Genomic DNA, 16,897 nt, shown 5'->3' with positions numbered 1-16,897 from the left:
CCATTTGATGCAAAAGGAAAATAAAGCTCACAGGAGTTAAGTTACTCACCCAAGTCACATAACTGGCTAATGTGAGAAGTCTAATGAAGCACTGTGAAAATCTTGAAATAGATCATCTTTTGAAGAGTATAAATTCCTTTATATATGCTTGATAATGTAGATGAACCGAAGGAGCTAACTGCCACTAAGGATAATAGCAAAGATTTGAGAATTGAAGCCTTAGGTTTTGCACCTGTATGATTTAAGAAGCTACCACCAAAAAGATATTTATACATACACACACACACACACATCGTGACCTACCTTTCTCTGAAAATAACTAAAAAAACTGGATGAAATAGGCTTTAAAAAAACTAAATTCATCCACGACCTGGTAAGAAAGTGAGAATACTCAAAATCTAGAAAATAATTAAAAGCAGAAAACCAGACAGATAAGCAGAGAACTGAAATTGACCTGCTGTTCGGATATTTGACATACCCAGAGGAATTTGTGCTTCAGTTTACACCTACTCATGAGGAAAAAATTACAGGAAAAAAGCCCAGGACCACCAGAGATTGGAGTCTAATAGAATAACTCTTCCTAGTCCAAATAAAGTTGGGGTTACCAAGTGTTCCCCCTTAGTTTCTCAGATTGTCTTTGAAGTGGGTTTTTTCTCTTAAACTGTTTGAATCAACATCAAATAACATTTATGCATTGTAATCGGTTGATATGTTTCTTATGTCTCTTTTAATATTGTATATTTCCTTTATCATTTTTGGATTCTTTGGGCTACCTGAATCTGTAGGTGATTGTTTTTCATCAGTTTTGGGAAAATATCAGCCATTGTCTCCTTAATTATGTCCTTTACCACATTCTCTCTTTCCTCACCTTCTGAAACTCTGTCATTTTTATACTCATCTCCATGTTTTTAGCTTCTCATCCTTCCAAATAAAATTTAGAATTGATTCTGCCAGGCACCCAGGAGCATTACCAATGGAGACAATTTGGATTAAATTACAAACTTGATATTTTTTTGACAACCCAGGAAGTGCAAAATTCAGACTGGAAGGCCATATGATGGCAGATTTGTTGTTATAAATTATCAGAAGAAATATAATTTTTTCATTCTAATCAGCATGATTGTTCAAGACAAGCAAGTTTTCTTTGTATTCCTCAGGAGGTAGAGGTTTATTTCTTGTCCACATTCATTGGATATTTGATTCAATTGAGAAGCTATTATTAAAATTTGGGTATGTGAAAATGCTATTATGGTTATATTTTTATAAAAGAGTTCTTATCTATTAGAGATACTATTTTTTGATAAAATTACAACTGGAATTTGCTTCAAAATAATCTGAGGATTGGGAGGTGGATGTGGTTATAGGTCTAGATGAAATAAGATGACCCATGAGCTGATATATATTGAATCAGAGTGATGTTTACATGTGGAGGTTAATTAAACCATTATCTCTACTTTGTATATGCTAGGAAATTACCCAAAATAAAAAAAATTAAAAAGAAATGTAAGATTTGACATAGGAGAGTGAAACTGCAGTATACCTACCCCCTACAGAAAAGAACATCTTAAAAGCAGTCAGAAAAAAAGGCAGATTACCATTAAAAAAAAAAACTTACAACCATGAGAGTATTATGCTAAGCAAAATAACCCAAAGACAAATGCCTGTGATTTCACTCAAATGTGGAAGATAAACAAAGACATGAATAAGGAGAACAGATTAGTGGTTACCAGAGGGCAAGAGGGTGGAGGAAGGGTGAAAGAGGTAAAAGGGCACATGTGTATGCTGACGGATAAAAACTAGACTGTTGTTGATGAACACAATGCAGTCTATACAGAAACTGGTATATAATAATGTTACCTGAAATTTACAAAATGTTATAAGCCAATATGATCTCAGCAAAACAATTTTTAAAAATTTAATTTAATTTAAAAAAGGACTTATAGCTGACTTCTCAACAGCAAATATGGAAGCCAGAAGATTGTAGAATAATATCGTCGAAGTGATAAGAGAAAATAACTGTAAACTGAATTTGCATGTCCAGTGAAAATCTTTCAAAAACAAGAGGGAAATAAAGATACTTGCAGACATATAAAAAATAATTTGCAAACAAGAGAGTCCATAGGAAACTCTAAGGGATGCACTTTAAGCAGAAAAGAAATTGTCCCAAATGGAATATTATAAATAAGAGGATCAATCTGTAAATCTGAAAAGAAAACTGGCTGCATACAATGAAAATAATACCATCCATGATTCTTTAAAAAGGAGAGGAAAACAAGATATAATTAAAATACAAGATATTAGAGCATATAAGTTGGAGTATTATCACAATTAAAGTTTTCTAACATCCTAGTACTGACTAGGAAGAAAGTAAGGAAATATAATATTTTTTTATATTAATAATTTAAGAATAAATGTTAATTCTAGGGTAACCATTAAAGAAGAGAAGTAGAAAGTACAATTCTCAAGCTAGTAGAAAGAAAAAATAGAATAAAAATTATTTTAAATTGGGAAGAAAATAAACAGTAAAGGGAGGACAAATAGAAAAAATAAAATATAATAGTAGATATAAATCTAAATATATATGTAATTACAATAACTAAAAAGAATAATAAATAAATGCTGTAGTGAGAACAAAGGAATTTTCAGACTAGAATATATATTGAGTTTACATAGGGCACTTCTAAAACAAGGACACATAAAGTTTTAAAGTAAATAGATGAGAAAAGAGCTACACAAGAAAACATTAATCTAAAGAAAACTAATGGAGCTATATTAATATTAGAAAATTATGTGTTAAAGAAAATACAAATGTCAGGAGAAATAGACACTATCATAATAGGAGGTGATAATAATGCTTCTTTTAAACAAAGGGTCAGCAAACTATGGCACACAGGCCAAATTCAGTCTGCTGCTTGTTGTAAATAGGATTTATTGGAAAAGAGCCATGGCCGTTCATTTAAGCTTTATCTTTGCTTTCACGCTATGATGACAGAATTGACTAGTTCTAGCAGAGACCATAAACTTAAAATATCTATTATCCGACCTTTTTAGTCTTTTTTATGAGACATTTTGGAGAAAAAAATTGCCAACATTGATGTAAATAACAGTTTTATCGAGTAGTATAAAAAATTTAGTAAGGATGTAAAAGTTTAAAAAACAAAACAAGGTAGACAATGAATAAACATACAAGTCTCTACCCAATAAATGCAAGATACACTTTCTTTTCATGCACACAAGGAATAATTCTAAGATGGAGCACATGTCTAGCCACAAAATATCAACAAATTTCAAAGAATTGAAACCACAAAACTTATATTTTCTGACAATATCATAATTTAGAAATGAACAATGAAAAATAACTCAGAAAAAACGTTTCCATTTTAAGGTAACCCATGGGTTGAAGAAGTAATCAAAAATAATTTTAACTGAAAGATAATAAAAATATTAACTGTCAAAACTTTTGGAGTGAAGTTTAAAGCAATATTTGGGATGTACTTTATAGATTTAATATGTATATCAAAAATGAAAAATAATGAAATTTATAAGCTCAGAATCCAATAAAAGTCATTAAAAGCAAAACCATAGAATAAAATCTAAGAAAGTAGAGGGCATAAAATTTAAAAAAAGCAGAGATTAATAAAACAGAAAACAAAAAAATGCAATAGATAAAGCCAAATAGTCAAAACTTCATTTGAAAAACAAATTAATGAAATTGCAAAGTCACTGGTCAAATAAAAATTAGCAGGCAATAAACATTAATATTATGAAAGAAAAAGGCTACATGTCTGCAGACACAGATAACGTTAAAAATAATAGAGAAAATTATGAACAACTTTATGCATCAATTCTTAGAAAACTATATCATGTCAATGCAGACACCCCCCCACCAAAAAGTATGGTGATGTCAGCAAAAAATGGTGGACTAAGACCTTACAAAAATTCTCTCCTTCAAAAAACAGCAAAAACACTGTTAAAAATTGACAGAATCAACTTTTACAGAACTCTGGAAATTAGCCAAAGACTTGCAGACATCTGAGTAGCATTAATTCAAGGGAAACATCTGAATATTGGTAAGAACAGCAAGCTTTGTATCCTTTTAACTTGTGTTCTTACCATTTCACTCCTCAGCTCTGCAGTAGCCTTGAAAATCAACAACCTGCAATCATCATTAAAATCAGTAGCCTGGCAGCTAATAGCAAGAGCAGAAAGGAATTGGAGCTCCTTTAAAGCCATTTCCAGGAGAAATATCATTATTTTACTTGTCTTATAGTTTCCCAAAACACTCCAATCACAAGGCTCTTACAATTGATGTGATTCAGAACTCACTGACTACAAGTAGCTTGTTTCCATGGAGTGTTTCTCAAAAACTATCAGAGGCAATTGTTAAACATTGTGTTTGCCTGAGGCAGTGGGTAAGAGTTGGGGAAAACAATAAGCTAACCAAAAAGCTTACAAGGAAAAACTGGAACATGAAATGTCCATAGTGACCTTTGAAAATCTCTCATCTCTCACGTACTCCAGAGATCTAAAAAGTCATACATATATGTATAGCTGTGCACATGAGCAGGATTGTATAGCGACTCAGAATAAACTCAGAAAGACCCTAACCTATTAACTCTGGCTAACATCAAGGCTTTGCACAAATGGGAAGTCATGGCTAAGGCAGAGATGTAAACTGCCTGGCTGAGTGTTGAAGTTGTGCCTCAACACAAACATAGAGCAACTTTGCAAGAACTGGGAGACTTACTGGTTCCAGAAATCTAAGGAATCCCTGTTCAATCATTAGCTAACCACTAAGCTAACTGAGCAGAGACTTCAGTGGTCACATGTGAATACAGACTTTATGTAAAATTAGTTCCAAAAAGTCACTTAAAAAACAGCAACAACAAAAACAACAAAAAACATCAAACCCTGGGAAGGGTGATACTGACTTCCACAAATGTCAAATAATGCTATTTGAAATGTCTGATTTTTAACCAGAAATTTTAAGATGTGCATAGAAATAATGTAGCACAGCCCAGATGCAGGGAAATATAAGATCCATAAAAACTGTCTCTCAGGAAGCCCATATATTCAACTAACTAGAAAAGACTAACTTTAGCTGCTTTAAAAATGAATTAAATGAGTTAAAGGAAACAATGTCTAAAAAACAAAGGAAAGTTTGAGAACCATGTCTTATCAAATAGAGAATACCAATAAAGAGATAAAAATTATATGCTTAAAAAGAACCTAACATAAATTCTGGAATTTATAACTGAATTTACAAATGAAAAATTCCCTAGAGGGACTAAAACAGCATATTTGAGCAGGCAAAAGAAATAATTAGCAAATTTGAAGATAGATCAATTGAGATTATTCACCCTGAGGAGTCACAAGGAAAAAAAAAGTGAAGAAAGATGAAGAGAGTGTCACAGACCTATGAGACATATTCAAAGTTCTGGGGGGAAAAAAGACTATCAAAAACAAACTACATGTCCAATAAATCATCTGTCAAAAATAAAGGATAACTGATGACATTCCCAGATAAATAAAAACTGAAAGAATTCTTCACTAGCAAAACTGCCCTCTAAGAAATACTAAAAGAATTCCCTGAGACTGAAATTAAAAGACATCAGACAGTAACTCAAAACCACATGACAAAATAAAGAACACCAGTAAAGCTAACTTCACAGATATAGATAAAAGACAGGATAAATATATTTTTGATTTGGAGCACTTTTCTCCACCTACTTGATTTAAAAACAACTGCATAAGATACTAATCATAAATCAGTGCCAAGGTCATACAATGTATAAAGATGTAATTAGGCCAATAACAGTGCAAAGGAGGGGGGGATGGAGTTGTATAAGGGAAAAGTATTTGCATATGACTGAAATTAAGTTGAAATTAATATGAGCTAGATTTTCACAAATTCGAATGCTAATTATATTCCCCAGGGCAACCACATTAAAAAAACCTCAGAAATTATGGAAGAAAAAAATGACAAAATAATTAAAATGGTACACAAGAAAATATCTGGTTAACACAAAAAGGGAAGTAATTCAGTAAAACAAACCAAAAAACCCCATAAGGAATAAAGAAAACAAATAACAACATTGCAGATGCAAATCCTGCTTTATTAGTAATTACATTAAAGATAAATGGGTTAGAAGCACTTCAATTAAAAAGCCCAGTTGGCAAAATGAATAAAAGTAAATATGATCCAGTTGTATACTGTCTACAACACACACACATTGTGTAGCTTTCAGATTATATAAAGTGCTCTTAAAAATCAACAATAAAAAGACAATAACCCAATTCAAAATGGAAAAATAGCTTGAGTAGACATTTTTCCAAGAAGATACACTGATGGCAAATAATACATGAAAAGATATTCAATGTCATTAGCCATTTTGGAAATGCAAATCAAAACCAGAATGTGATACCACTTCACATGAACTAGGATGGCTAAAATTAAGAAGACAGACAATAGCAATTGTTGGCATGGATGTGGAGAAGAGTGAAACCTCATATATTGCTGGTGTTAGTGAAAAATGGTGCAACTGCTTTGGAAAAGAATCTGATAATTCCTCAAACACTTATATATATAGTTACCATATAACCCAGCAGTTCCACTCCTAGGTATATACCCAATAGAGTTGAAGACAGATGTCCACACAAAAACGTACGTAGGGGCTGGCCCCATGGTGTAGTGGTTAAGTTCAGCATGCTCACTTAAATGGCCCAGGTTCATGGATTCACATCCTGGGCTCAGACCTACACGACTTGTCAGCCATGCTGCAGTAGCAACCCACGTATAAAGTAGAGGAAGATTGGCAGTAGATGTTAGCTCAGGGCTCATCTCCCTCAGCAAAAAATAAAAGTACCTGAATGTCTATAGCAGCATTATTCAAAATAGCCAAAAAATGAAAACAACCCAAATGACCATCAACTGCTGAAAGGATAACCAAAATGTGACATATGCATACAATGAAATATTATTCAGCAATCAAACGAAATTCTGATATGTGCTACAACATGGATGAACCTTGAAATCATGCTAAGTGAAAGAAGTCAGACATAAAAGGTCACATATTGTATAATTCCATTTATAGTAAATGTTCAGATAAGATTAGGCAAGTTTGTAGACACAGAAAGTGTTTATAGTGGTTTCTGGGGACTGGGGGAAATGAGTGGAGTCTGTAAGACGAAATGCAAAAGAACTGGAAACAAGCGCTGTACTCATGTAGATAAGGATGTTTCCCGCTACAGAAGGGGTTAACAATTCTGATACTATTATACATGCACACTGGAATTGAACAAGTAGGTAACTGCATTGAAGATGGCAAGAGCCAAGATTCTCACTGCTAGAGTGGCAGGTTGCCGATAAGCAAAAGGAAGGAAAAAGCTAGAATCATCCATGTGGCAATGGATTAGATTTGGAGACGTAAGTATGAACTCATGTATAGTTTAACATAGCTACATATGGTGACATACAGAAGCATTTATAGATATGTGTATATACACAGGTTAGTGTACATGCATAAATTTCCTTGCTCTCATGTGAGAGGGCCTAGAAGCAATAGCACTGCAACAGCAATGAGCACACCTAGTGCCAGATCTTGGTTTCTAATACAATTCTCCAAGAAAATCTGTATGAATACTTGATTAGTGTCCATACCCCTTGTAGAAGATGCCTTCTATGAAAGCAGAGACTGCACCTTACTTATCATTGTATCCTTTGCATCAAGTATAGTTCCTGACTCCTAATAAGGACTTGAAAATGTTTGTTGAATGCATGGATTAATGAATGTTTATAGAAGTTTTAACTATTCTAGAGAATGGTCAAAGTGTATGTTTCTTAAGAGTAGGAATATTGTATTTATCTGTATATGCTTAATGACTTGAATTTTGCTTGATATACATGACTACTCAGGAAATACTTGCTGTTTTTAGAAAAAATAGCCAATGGCCCATCTCAAAAGAATTGTGAATTCTGGTCAGTCTTTAAATAGAAAATAAAGAGTAAGAAGAATGAAGAAGAAAGAAGAGAGTATTAGCAAAGAAGGAGATATCAGTTAATTCACAAATCATACAACAGCAATGTGGAAGGCAGGAATATTACTTAACAGACTCAGATTTCTATAATTGCATTTAGCATAGAATATGCTCAATAAACAAGGAAATTCTGATATCTTCACAAAATCTATTAAATATGTCCTTACAAGCACAACAAAGGTTTCCTGTGATGGTATAGTTAAAAGAGATCAACGGATGATTATTTTTCATTCAAAAGAAGCAGCCATAAAAACTTCTGTTCTGCATACCCTGTCAGTGTGCCCATCTGAGCACTTGCTATTTCTGTGCACACCAGACAAACTTCTAACAACCAGGAGCTGTGACTGTTTGCTGAGGGCTTTCTTTGGCCTTTCCAGGCCACTTGGCCAACATGCACAGCAAACCATAAGTTCTAGAGAATTAACAGCCCCCAGGAGTAGAGTAGCTCTCAACCAGTGACTGGTGGGAGTTTGTGAATATAAACCCTACCTCGCTCTCCCCTTGAGCAGAGTAACTCTGAAATAATACACTGGCTCTCAGGGTTCCCCAGTGCTATTAAGCTCCAGTTGCTATCATTAATAACTTGCTTGAAAACGCATGTTTAATGACTTCTTTCTCTTCCTTCTTTTCCTTCCCTGTCTCATTCCTTTGCTTCTTTACCAGAATTTCTGGGAATCACTACTAAAATAAACTACCTGCATTTGAATCCTTGTCTCAGGATCTTCTTTTGGAAAAACCCAAGCTAAGACATTCTACTTGAAATTGTGATCACAGTTATATTTGAATAGAGTTTCGTGAACTGGATAGGATTCTACCAGATAAATGAGATATGGCAAAGCTTAAAGGCATAGATATTAAGCAGTGTTTCTTTGATGAACAACATGAGGCTTAGTATGGCATAAATTTATATATATATTTTTTCCTAAGGAAGACCAGCCCTGAGCTAACATCTGCTGCCAATCCTCCCCTTTTTGCTGAGGAAGATTGGCCCCACACTAACACCTGTGCCCATCTTCCTCTATTTTATATGTGGGATGCCTGCCACAGCATAACTTGTTAGGTGGTGCATAGGTCCACGCCCGGGACCCAAACTGGCAAACCCCAGGCCACTGAAGGAGAGTGCACAAACTTAACCACTGTGCCACTGGGCAGGTGCTGACACAAATATTTTTTTTAAATAAATAAGTATAGGGTTCTGTGAGATAGGAACAGGAAGCAGGAATGAAACAGTGAAGCGTCCTGGTGTCAGGCTAAGTAAATCAGATTTTAGCGCAGGGGTAATGGCAACATTTTCCTGCTCAGACAGGCAGTGTGTTCATGCTTTCTCATCTCCTGGGAGAGATATTATATCACTCAGAGCCACAGTTTTTGTTGAAACATATTTCTAAGCTTTATAATTTCAGTATGTGACACTTCCCTGAACTTCTACTAAAGTCATTTCTGAAAATTGATATAGAACGTTTAGCCCAGCAATTGATGTAAACCACATATAAGATTCGTTAAAACAGGATCCATTGTTTTCAAAATGACATAAATAAGGTGTGAATGCCAAAGCAAGTCTGTCTCATTGTGTGGGGAAGATAGGGTAATGTATGCTAGAATAACTGATTAAATTACACGAGACCGATTACAATGGTCTGTGTGTGACACATAGAGCCTTGAATGCGTCAGGTAACAGTGTTAGCAATATTTTATCAAGTTTTTTTCTTAATGGCCTTGAAGGAGATTGACATCCCTGCTTCACTATGACACAAAGTAGCTTCTTTTGAGTTAATGCCCCCCATAGTCTCTAGTTGGTGATGCTCTATTCTACTTCAGGAACTGTTAATTCAGTGATGAGCTAGTTATTTGTGCACATTTTTTTGAAAGAGAAGTTTTAAAAGTATGTCAAAGTCAGAGAAAAGGGGAAAAAATAGTAACTGCATTTGCTGTCCAGTCTTTGCAGGAAGCCTGACAACAGCCATCTCATGGGCAACAGGAAGGTAATTGCCTGTAGGGTTGGCAGACGGAGAGGCAGTCTTTCTCTTGTTTACCCTGGTACAGGAGCATATATAATAAACTACATGTTTAAGGCTCTCAGGCTACAAGATTTTTTCACAGCAGAATTGGACTATTTATATGAAGCCCCAATTTCCAAACTCAAAGTCAAAGAAATTATATATTAGCCAGAAAGTTCGACAGCTGTTTGTTTTTTAAAAATCTTTATCTCATGGAAATAATTAGTTTTGCTTCCTCTAAAATCTAAAAAAAAATAAAAACAGTAGATGTAATGCAGATTGGTAAAAATAATGTTCGTAAATAATGTTTCTTGCTGATGTGAAGATTAGAGAGTTCAGAGTTTCATTAAGTAAGCCAATAGGAATGGTAATGAGCTAATTACCTCTTTGAGCAATGGAATGTTTACTAAGGTGACCATTAGTTGACAGTGTAAAATAATGATTTTTTATTCTCTTTCACGGCTTCAAAAAGACTAATAAATGACAAGCCTCTATTAATATTAACCTATAAAGAGATTGTTCTCTGTACAGTGCCACCCTTATATTTTTATTTCATTCTGCTCTGAGGTTTATAGTAAATCTCACATAAAAAATGTAAGAATAATTGCCTACAATGAGCAGTAACTGCATCATATTTAGAGGAGAATGTCAACAGCAATTGAAGCAATATACTGATGATGTGAGTTCTGTTAATAAACAAACATGGAGCCAAAACTAAAAGCTTCAAGTGAAGGCAGGTCAATTCAACCAGAAATTAGAGTAAAGCAGTTATATTTATGTAAAAATAAAGAATAAACTCTTCTTGAAAGTGTCAAAATTGACTTTAGTGGAGTCGTTTTAAAATGGAGTCAGAGCCGCCTTTCCAGAGAAGCTGCCTTGCTGTCTTGAACCACTAATTGAGCCCAACCTTTGGACTGGGCCAAAATGGCAATTGTTTTACAAGCAATTGTTTGAGAAGTTGGCAGGAGAACAGATATCCTGATCACAAAGACTGATGCTTGTAGACTTTCTGAAGAGAGAATCAATAGTCAGTCAATGTTGAGCCAAGACTAGCTCTCTGCCTCCAACTCCAATTAAAATTCTTTGTAATACAACCTCCCTTCTCTGCCTTTAAAACTCCCAACTTTTTTCCCTAGCAGGGCACCGTTTCAGTTTCTACCTGAATCTGAGCTCCCTGAATTACAATTCTTTGATCCCAAATAAATGCTTTGCCTTTTAAACTGGTTTCTGTTTTTGTAGGTTGACAAAAGCTAAAGGTTCTATACAAAAACCCTCCAAGATAGAACTTTCGAATGCAGATAAAAGAAAAGAAATAGACAGCAATAGTAAAAAGGAGAAAACGGAAGGAAAACCTGTGGAAAGAGAAGCTAAAAACCCATAACAAATTTTCTTTCCTAGAATTTTCTGCTTGATCTGCATCACGTTTACCTTCCACTCAAACAGCGGAATGACCTGACCTACCATCCAATTTACCCTCTCATCCAATTCTAACTTTCACTTTATAAACACACGCACACACACACACACACACACACAGGGGCTTACACATGCACACACAGTATCTAAAATGGGAGCATAGATTGTGGACAGGAGCTCTTAATAGGGAATGTGACTTTGGGACACAGAGTCATTTTTAAACTTTATTTATTTTGCCGCTGACTTTCTCTGAATTGAATAATAGGAAAGCTAAGTCATAGATAACCAAGCAATCAATTGAAGTTTCCCTGAACAGGACTGTATGGGATGTGTCATAAATGTGTTTCCCATGTAATACTAGACAGGTGAATTGAAATATGTATCTTAAGCTAATACATGGAGAAAAGAAAATATTCTCTTTTTCTTTCTAGAATGGCACAATATTAGTCTGCTTCATAAAATTAATGAGACATTTTCTTTTATGACAGGTTTTTTAACTTAGTGAAATGATTGTAGTCATATTATTTAAATAGACATTTTAAAAGGTAGGCATTTAGTGACATAAAATACTCAGAAAGAAATAATTTGAATGAAAAAATATTTTTAGTCTTCCACAACACTCAAATAGCTTTGTTAAATTGAAATAAAACAACATTTTAAAGAAATTATACTCATCTGATATTGCTTTGTTCATATTAAATTGAAAATAGTCTTTGAAAGAGAGGCTATTCTAATCAATGTTCTTAAAATATTCAGAATATGGTTAAATTAAATGCAAGTCTATAAACAAACCAAAGTAACCTCAAATTCCCAGTAAGTAGGTGCTGAGCTTTTTATAAAAAATTAACTATCATATAAACGGAGGACTGTCTCTATAAAGTTATTTATTATCACCACTCAGCAATAACTCACCTAATTCCCCATAATTGCTAAGTAACTATCACATTGCTACTGGTTACTAGTGAAAACGTTAACATAAGGATTCAATTAAAAATCCTTCTGACAGAAATACCATTCAGTGAGACAAATGGTTTCACATTGTTCTTGATATTTACTTCCTATATATTATTATACTAAAAATCTTTTATAATATGCCTATTTGAAATATTATTTACTTGCTTATCCAGAAAGAATATGGGATAGGAAGCATAAAATAGCTGATATTGATCCATGTTTTTCTCTCTTAGAAAGCCCATTTTTGCTCCTGTTTACATGAAACCTGGAGAGAGTAATCCCATGTGTTTCAAGAACTGCTAAGCTATTTCAATAGTGGAAATATTGTTCCAATATGGGATTTTCAAAATTTAACCTAACTTCACAAAAATAGGTGTTTCATAAAAAATGACATATTCTATGATTGGCATCAACATTTAAGTTCTCCTATTGCAGAATAGAAGTTTAATTCATTCATTTAATCAAAACATACAGAATTCTTACTATGTGCCAAGCACTGGGCTAAGCACTAGGAATACAGCAGTGAAGGAAGACAATTATAATTTCTGCTTTTATGAAGGGTTATATTTTTAAAGCAAGACAGACATTTAGAAATTAATTACGCTAATGACAATTGTCAGTATTATGAAAGAAAAGTGCAGAATGCTAACAGGGCATTATAAGAGGAGATTTGACCTAGTTGGGGAAGGAGGTGGTCATCAAAGACTTTTTTGAAGAAGTGACATTTAAACCAGTGTCTGAAGGTGAATAGTAGGATGAATTGGTTAGGTAAAGGATAGGGTGAAGTGTTCTAGCTAAAGAGAACACCTTAGGAGGCATTGAGATGAGATGCAGCATAGTTGAACTGCAAGAAGAACCTCATGGTGTGGGAAGAATTAGTATGAATGAGAGTGTTAGAGATAATTATGTAGAAGTTTCAGGGGCCAGATCCCAGAGATATATAGGATATCTATCTATCTATCTATCTATCTAGACATTAAAGAGTTATAAATTTTAAGAAGGTGAAGGACACAATCAGTTTTATGTTTTAAAAGTTACTGTGGAGCAACATGTGGAGTGAGTTGTTCACTTTGTCTCTCCCCTCTACGTTAGAACTAAAAGGATATCCATTTACCAGCAGAGGATTCCCTACACAGCACAGCAGGACACCTGAGAGATCCATGCAGCTATATATCTGAAGTTGGGTGAACTGGACCCCCAGGAAACAGTGGAACTAGGAGAGTGACCCCATCCCCTTACCATGGCAGCAGCAATCCAGGGCATGGATCCAGACACAGTGGCCAGCACAACTGTGAGTGGAGACAAGGGCAGCCTATCCCATGCACAAAGATCTGCAGAGTGACAGTGACTTGGCCCATGCCACAGTCAGCAGAGCAGCAGCAGCAGCAGGGACTTGACAAGTACAAATATAAGTAGATGGGGCAGGATCAGAAAAAACAGCCCCTACTCCACCCCAGTGGTGGCAGGTGAAATCTGAAACCAGAAGCATTTGGAATCACAGCAGAACTGGTGACCCAGCCCTCAGTGGTGGCAACCCCAATACCAACTCCACCAACAGAGGGATTGCCTACAAGACCTCTGGTCCTGGGTCCCTACCAGCACGAACAACACCTGTTAACCCAGTACTCCTGGTAGAAGTGCAACCAGCACCACAAGACAATCTGGGGACAGCAGCACAGATGGGGTATGGGCTGGCAGCAGCCAAACCTCTGGAGAGCCAGTGGAGGAACATAAGACTGAGGTGACCCTGGAGAAAACAGAAGTGCTCGCAGCCTGGTGACCCCAGTGGCAACAGCAGAAGCTGCAGCAAGATCTAACCAACAAGGCACCAGTAACCCCAGAAGCACAAGCAGCACAAGGAAGGCACTTATGATTCTTCTCGGAGAGGCAGTTGAGGGTAGAAAGTGCAGGCTCTCAAATACAATCAGAAGCAGCTGAGAACCAAAGTAACCAAAGAAGTACCCAAATAAAAAAGTGATTATTACCACAAATGTGCCACCAGAGGATCCATTCATCAAACACCATAAAGAACTACAGTAACATGGCAGAACAGAAGGAAAATGACAACTCTCCAAAAACCAAACATGAAGTCACAGAAGATTACAATTGAACTGAAAGAGAATTCAAAATAGCTGACATAAGGAAGCTCAAAGAGTTACAAGAAAACTCAGAAAGACAGTTTAATGAGCTCAAGAATAAAATTAGTGAATAGAAGGAATAGTTCACCAATGAGATGGAAGCTGTAAAAAATAATAAAACAGAAATTATGAATATGAAGAACACAATTAATGAGGTAAAAATTGTATAGAAAGCATAAAAATAGAGCAGAACTTATGGAGATGAGAATTAGTGAGCTTGAAGATAGAAACCAAGAAATGCTTCTGGTGGAGGAGGGGAAAGAAATAAGATTTTTTAAAAATCGAGAAATTCTCCAAGAAATATCCAACTCGATTAGGAAATGTACTATAAGGATACCTATGTATCACAGAGGAAGAAGAGTGGGAGAAAGGAGCAGAGAGCTTATTCAAAGAAATAGTAGCTGAGAAATTCACAAACCTGGGGAAGAAACTGGACAGGAAGTACATGAAGCCAATAGAACTCCTATTAACAACAATGCAAAAAAACCTTCTCCAAGGCATATAATATTAAACCTGTCAAAGTCAATGACAAAGAAAAAATATTAAGGGCAGCAAGAGAGACAAAAATAACCTAGAAAAGAGCCCCCATCAGGCTTTCAGTAGACTTCTCAGCAGAAACCTTACAGGCTAGGAGAGTGGAATGACATATTCAAAATACTGAAAGACAGAAACTGTCAGCCAAGACTTCTCTACCCAGAGAAATTACCCCTCAGACATGAAGGGGAAATAAAAGTTTCCCCAGACAAACAAAATGTGAGGGAGTTCATTGCCACTAGACCTGCCTTATAAGAAATGATGAAGGGAGACCTCCTATCTGAAACAAAAAGGCAAAGGTTTACAAAGTTTTGAGCAAAGAGATAAATAGACATAAAACTCAGAAAATTGAAGTTCTATATCAGAATAAGTTAGGAAACAATTACAATATAAAGGATAAATGGAAAGAAAGCATCAAAAATAACTATAAACACTTCAATTTGGTCATAAACTCACAACACAACAACAAATAATTTGTGACAACAAAAATATAGAAGGGCAGGAGGAAAAGGATGGAAACTGCATAGGCTAGTGGAGATAAGAGGCTATCAGAAAACTGACTATCTAATCTACGAAATCATTTATACAAACCTCATGGTAACCATAGAAAAAAACCAAAGCAGAGACATAAATCCTAAATAGAATACTGAGAAAAAATTCACAGAAAACCACCAAACTGAAATGGCAGACAGAAATACAAAAAAAATAAAATGGAAATATAGAACAACCAAAAAAGAAGACAAAATGGCAGTATTAAGCCCTCATATATCAAGAATAACTCTAAATGTAAGTAGATTGAATTCACCAATCAAAAGACATAGAGTAGCTAGATAAATTAAAAAACAAGACTCAACAATATGCTGCCTCTAGGAAGCACATCTAATCTCTAAAGACAAACATAACCTCAGAGAGGAGGGATGGAAGATGATACTACAAGCAAATGGCCAGCAAAAGAAAGCTAATGTAGTGATACTTGTATCAGACAAAGCAGCCTTCAAAATAAAAAAGATAATAAGAGGCAAAGCCTCCCCATTATATATGGGCATTATATAATGAAAAAAGGGACATTCCATAAAGAAGACATAACAATTATTAATAGATATGACCCTAACACAGGAGGAACAAAGTATATAAGACAACTAAAAAACCTAAAGGGAGAAATTGAAAACAACATAATAATAGTTGGAGAACTTAACATCCCTCTTACATCAATAGATAGACCATCCAAACAGAAAGTCAACAAGGAAATAGTGGCCTTAAATGAAACCCTAGACCATATGGACTTAACAGCTATATAGAATTCTATACAAAAACAGCAGAATGCATATTCTTCTCAAGTGCATATGGAACATTCTCTAAGATAGATCATATGCTGGGAAAAAAAGCAAGACTCAATAAATTTAAGAAGATTGAAATCATATCAAGAATATTTTCCAATCACAATGCTATGAAACTAGAAATCAACTATAAGAAAAGCTGGGAAAGTCACAAATATGTGGAGATAAAATAGTATGCTCCTGAACAACTATTGAATCAATGAATAAATCAAAGGAGAAATTAAAAAGTGCATAGAGACAAATGAAAATGAAAACACAACATATCAAAACTTATGGGATGCAGCAAAAGTGATACTAAGGGGGAAATTTATAGCAATAAAGATCTACCTCAACAAAAAAGAAAAATCTCAAATACACAAACTTACACTATAGGTAGAAGAACTAGAAAAGGAAGAACAAATAAAGCTAAAAGTCAGGAGAAGAAAGGAAATAAAAATGAGAGCAGAAATAAACAAAATAGAGACTAAAAAAAGCAATAGGAAGG

Source organism: Equus asinus, chromosome X (genome assembly GCF_041296235.1).
Source record: "Equus asinus isolate D_3611 breed Donkey chromosome X, EquAss-T2T_v2, whole genome shotgun sequence".
NCBI classification, from domain to species: Eukaryota; Metazoa; Chordata; class Mammalia; order Perissodactyla; family Equidae; genus Equus; species Equus asinus.
The sequence above is the reverse complement of the archived record's forward strand: the minus strand, read 5'-3'. Positions refer to the sequence as shown.